Source organism: Mauremys mutica, chromosome 3, assembly GCF_020497125.1.
Source record: "Mauremys mutica isolate MM-2020 ecotype Southern chromosome 3, ASM2049712v1, whole genome shotgun sequence".
Classification (NCBI taxonomy): domain Eukaryota; kingdom Metazoa; phylum Chordata; order Testudines; family Geoemydidae; genus Mauremys; species Mauremys mutica.
This window is the reverse complement of record NC_059074.1, coordinates 36,551,083-36,557,082: the sequence shown is the minus strand read 5'-3', so window position 1 is coordinate 36,557,082 and position 6,000 is coordinate 36,551,083. Positions and strand designations below refer to the sequence as shown.

Sequence of the window (6,000 nt, the reverse complement as noted above, 5' to 3'; positions counted from 1 at the left end):
AATAAAAGCATTCTTACGCGAGCTTTGTTATAAGTTGACTTGTCTAACAAACAGAGGTTTTTGGCTGAAAAAGTGACTTGTCTAACAGGTTTTTGGCTGAAAATAGCTTTTGTCACTAGTAAATGGGGTCATTTTAACTTGAACAATTTTAGCAATTACATGGCACTCCCTAAACTTGATTTATAATTGAAACAATTAGCTTATTTTTACTCATTGTGCTGCACCATCAGCTGCTGCTAATTGGAATGTCAGTTTACGCTGGTGACTGAGCTTATGGTCACAAACACTGTAACTAGGGCCAGACTTTCAGAATCAGGGGAGTACAAATGCTGCACAAACATTGGGCACTACTACTACCTTATATGAACAAATAGCTGACCTCTGTGCACGAATTAGGTGTTTGTTCATGCATATAGCCATCTGAGAAGAGAGGCTGTTGATGTTTTTCATTTAAGGCAAATTTTATCCAGCAATATAGAAGCTGTGGCAGGCCTACAATGCAGCAGGATTGCTGTGGAGGGACAGGTATGTATAGAAACTTCCCACCCCCTAAAGTATAGGGAAACAAGATTCCCCTCTATTTCTACATTGTCCAGGATGGAGAAGATACTGGAGCACACTAGGGTAGGGACAGAGATGTGACTGGTGGCTCTTATTACACAAAACCAGTGGCTACAAATAATGGGAGTTTTGCTATTGACTTTAACAGGCCATGATTTCACCCACAATTTCTCTAAAACACTTTTAAGTTTCTGTCTACTACCAGCAACTACTACTTGGTGGTGATAGGAATGACCAAAAACTCTCTTGTGAAAGTTATTTGAAGCTGCGTATATTCCCTCTCCTCCTCAGCAAGATTAAAAAAAATTGTGACTAAATCCTTGAAAGTATAACTCTCTTATACTACAGAACAGACAAAAATTGTGACTAAATCCTTGAAAGTATAACCCTCTTATACTACAGAACAGACAAAAGGCCTGAATATCCTTTCCCTACAGCTGCCATCTTTTGGTCTTACTGTGAAATGTTCATTTCTAACTTAAAATTCCTCCTTTAAAAGTTTAAACCATCTCTCCTAGTGACTACTTCATTTAAAAATATTAATTTTTAACAGGAAAATTCACTTTTTCAAAGGTGAAATTGCAGGTTTAAACAAATATTTTTTTTAAATGTCCAGCTAGTTTGTCCAAAAAGAGGAACTATTTTCTCAGTAACACAAAGGCTCATAATGACTTATTTAACTGGTAAATTGATTTTATGTGTGGTGCCTCTTATATATTTCGACTTAACAATTTCTGAATAATTGTTCAAAATTCACAATATACAAGGCAATAATGAGAGTTGCATCAGAGGAGTGTCATTCATTTGAGAGAGCTCATTCTGGGGTCTCAAACTGGCAAACTTTTACCAAATCTAGCATTGCCAAATCTAGAGATTAGTTAATCAGCATTCAAGTAGGGAACAGTTAACAAGTAGAACTCTCTCATCCTTTTGTTACAGATGAACTCATTGGGCCAAATTCCCAGATAGTGCAAACTGGTTTAACTCCATGGAAGTTATGTCAAGTTGCCCATAATTTTTTTAACGCTTAAAACAGGGTCTATCCCTCAGATGTTGAGAGCTTGCCATTTTCGTAGACTTTCAGCCATACTACCAGGAGGCACAGTTCTAGGTAGAGAGAAGGACAGTTGGTTGCTGGATAATAGGGTATGTTGAAACTCTTGGGATGAACCAGTCACAGTCAATGCTACCTCCTCAGTCTGGTACTGCTTTGTTGCTGGTTCTCATGCAATCATTGATGTGGCATCAACAGAATGAAAGAGTAGCAATAGCTGCTTGAGGGCAGGCTGAGAGAGTGGATCACACTCTACTTGACAGGTGTAACAAGGCCTATGTTAAGTCCAATTTTGGTAGCTAGGTGGTAGTTAAGTGGTGTATCGGTTTTATGTGTGTGTGTGCTGCATGAAGGCGAACTTCACCCTAATAATTAAATTCTGGTCACTGCAGAATTCAATGCAATATTCAATTGTTTGAACTGTTTACTACAGTTCTTAATTAGTGAGTAATATCATGAATACTCAATGGTAGGTTCTCAGAAGGTGAGACTGAACTGTCCTGTGCATAGTTGGCTACCAGGGAAAAACTTCAAATGTATTTATAATCTTTTCTTAGAATCAGATTAGAAAATGAGCTACTTGAAAGAGACACCATCATTTTTAAACTTGTTGTTCGCTGATACTGTGTCAGGTATGTGGAAGTAACTTTTGACTGGAATTCAGTGATTGAGAACTGTCTATGAAGAGTTCATATCACGTGTTTTGTCCTGTGACCACAGTTTCTATGAGACAAACTTCTAAATGAGGCTTGTCCGTCAAGGGGAAAAATATGCCTTCAAGACTAATAACCTACAAATTGGATTACTGCCCAACCCCCTAATCTGCTGTCCCCATTCTTCTTTTCTCTATAACTAAGACTAAGGAAAAATATAGCTTCAAGCTGTGTCACTGGTAATTATGTCCAGCTCAGATAAAGTGTCATGACCTATGAGGGTTAGGTCAAATGCCAGTGAGCTTATGTAGAAGTCTGAAGACTTCTGAATAAGCTTTAAGTATTTACTCCTTTTGTGGAAGATGGCTGCACACACCTAAACTGAAAAAAAATACAGATATTATCAATCTAGAGTGAGCATGTAAGAAATTGATCTTGAGAATGAAAAGGGTATAACAATTTTTCCATTGGGAATGCTGCATATTGATGCCCATCTAATATTTTCACAAACAATTTTGCTCATTTTAGTTTAAATAAGCTTGTTTAAATAATAGCACGACTAGACTAGCTAGGGTCAACCCTACTATATAAGGTCTTTGGTTTATTTTGTATGACAAAACTTGTGCTGAGGGCCACTCCAGTAGAAAATCCTCTTTCATAAGCAACACATTTATAATACTCTGATATTCGAATTAAACTTTGCTCTAACCTTTAGTAAAACATGTATACTACTCCTCCTCAATACCACAGAAATGGATAAACCTCGCTTTCCCCAAACCACTTTCCCTGTCCATATTCAGTGGCCTATCATATGAGGCTGTTTTACTGCAGGAACTGTAGTCTTTTGCAGTTGGGAGGACTAAAGGAAGTTCCTTACCAACACAAAGGGAAAGGCTTTTATTCATGTTATTTCTTGATTCCCAATGAAGGAAATCCTGCAATGGATTTTTCACAAATGGAGATCTCTTGCAATCAACCTTTTTGTGATGAACCTGAACAACAATTATAGGAGATTTTGCTTCAGGGCAGATTACAGTCCAGGCTCGATAACAAATGCTTTTCAATGTTTCCTGGTTGAGTCATCTACTGTACACATTCTCTGCAGTTACTTTAATCCTGAGAGTAATCAGGAATCTGAAAAGGGACAAAGCAACTTGAATCCTTATTGTCTTGGCCATCCTCAGCCTAGCCAAGAAAATATTGGTATATGGACCCACAACAGCTCTCAGTACAATCCCCAATATCTGCCTCTGGTCAAGGATCACTTGTCTCAGAACCAGCGCAAGTGTCTCCTCAGACTGCAAAGCCTCCATCCAGCTTGGATGTTAACTGGCTGAGTTACACTGAGAAGGTCTGCTCTGAGGATGTCCTCGCCATATTGGTCAACAGTAGAAAGGTTTCCACCAGAGCCACTTATGCAGCAAAATGGAGAAGGTTTTTGATCCAGGCTGAGTTCCACCATTGTCTTTTCACACAGAGATCAGACATATACTGGATTGTCTTTTTATACCTGAAATATACTGGCCTCTCAGTCAGTTCAGTGAGTCCATTTGGCAGCCATTTCAGTGCTATACTTATCTCCCCTTATAGTGAGATTGCTTAAAGGGCTTATATATCTACTACCCTCCTTCTTTCATGTCTGCTTCCACTGCGGGACCTTAATTGGGCTTCCTTTTGAACCTATGGCAACATAATTTTTACCTATCTGTTGATGAAAATGGCATGTTTTGGTGGTGATTAGTGTCAGATTCAGGCACCTCTAGCAGAATATGTTGTATTCTACAAGGGCAAGGTCTCTTTCAGGCCACATGGAATATTTATGCCCAAGGTTGTCTCTGCATTCCAGTTTTAATCAGAACACTGGAGGATGAATGTTTTTTCTGAAGGTCCACTCCAGCAAGGCAGAAGAAAGGCTTCAGATCTTAGATGCCCATAGGACATTGTCCTATTACCTAGACCAGTGGTTCCCAAACTTGTTCCACCGCTTGTGTGGGGAAAGCCCCTGGCGAGCAGGGCCAGTTTGTGTACCTGCCGCGTCCACAGGTTCAGCCGATCATGGCTCCCAGTGGCCGCGGTTCACTGCTCCAGGCCAATGGGAGCTGCTGGAAGCGGTGTGGGCAGAGGGACATACTGGCTGCCACTTCCAGCAGCTCCCATTGGCCTGGAGCAGCGAACCATGGCCACTGAGAGCCGCGATCAGCTGGACCTGCGGACGTGGCAGGTACACAAACCAGCCCGGCCCACCAGGAGCTTTCCCCGCACAAGCGGCGGAACAAGTTGGGGAACCGCTGGACTAGACCATACAATTTTTTTTCCCATATCATGTTCTAGACATTTTCTGATCTCGCTGAAAGGCTTAAGGGACATCCTGTTACAGTTCAATGTATATCTCACTGGATATCAGACTGTATTAAACTCTGTTTTGATCTAGCTAAGGTTTCAACTCCCTTTGATGATAACAGTCCATTTTATTAGGGCTCAATTCACATCATAAGTCTTTTTCAGCAACATTGGACAGCTGTAAAGCATCAACATAGTCATTTGAACATACCTTTTCCAGATGCTGTGCTATTACTCAAGCTTTCTGTGCTCATGCTGATGCAAACTTCAGCAAACCAGTGCTCAGTCACACTTCAAATAGTCCTATGAGGAAGCTGCTGGGTGGTCACCTATACAGTCACTGGAGGAGAAAAACCAATTATTCACCTGTACAGAAATTGTTGTTCTTTGAGATATATGGTGCATAGATATGTTTCATGACCTTCCCTGCTACTTCAGCTCTGTGATGGATGATGGTACAAAGGAACGGAGAGGGAGGCAGTGGCTGCAACCTGTCTTAACCTTCAACTCCATGCATGAGGATGGCAGGGACATATGCCACCATCTGTACTGCTGGCAAAAGTCTCCAATCTGAGTGCATTGGGAGCGCACATGCCTATGCTGGCATATATATGTGCACAACAGATCTCAAAGAACAACAATTACCATTACTGTGGTATTGGGGAGTAATAGTATAAACAGCAACTGTGTTTTTTCCAACTACCTCTAGACACACTATTCATTATACCAAAAGAATACTACTTGTTTCTTAAATGTTTAATCCTAAAATACTGGCAGTAGTGTTCTGTGCAGGGGAATGTAATCTGCCTTTGCTGGGGGTGGACTTCATGATGTACTGCGTCATTTTAATATCTAACTACTATGTGGTAGTAGTATTTATTTCTATTACAGTAGTGCGTAGGAACCCAGTCTGTAAATGCCAACACGATGGGACCCTGATCCCAAACACGTTTCAGAGAACACAGTTCCTGACCCAGAAAGATTACAATCTACCTGACAATCAGGTTAGACTGTGTCGCTAAGCTACAGCCCATAGTCATGGGTGGTGTATTGCTGTGCTGCCCCAATAGCATCTCTGGGAAGGAATTGTGGCATAGGGGCTTACAGTGCTATGCTTGCTTTCCCCTTGCTCCAAGAAGAATCTCTTATATCAGAAGCAAATTAGTATCCACCCCCTACTGGTTCAGTTCTCTTTGCCAGGGCTCTGCCTACTTCCTGCCCAGTGGGAAGTAAGGAAACAGCATCTTCTCTCTAGGCATGAGGAGCCAATCCTAGGCATCCCACATAAGGATGGTAGGGGAAGAATAGGTCTTTTTCATCTTTATTTCCCTGCACAAGGGCACAATCTGGGATACAGCTAAACTTATGATTTTACAACTTATGATCTTACAA

At 41.0% G+C, this 6,000-nt stretch overlaps 1 long non-coding RNA gene across 1 annotated transcript in view; it reads left to right on the top strand.

The window, feature by feature from the left end:
- Positions 1 to 410: 410 nt before the first annotated feature.
- The window catches only part of LOC123366282, a 28,099-nt gene continuing 22,509 nt past the window's right edge, over positions 411 to 6,000 (top strand). Inside the window, exon 1 of the long non-coding RNA XR_006578012.1 lies at positions 411 to 525. This is a non-coding gene — a long non-coding RNA (uncharacterized LOC123366282). The remainder of the gene's footprint in view (positions 526 to 6,000) is intronic.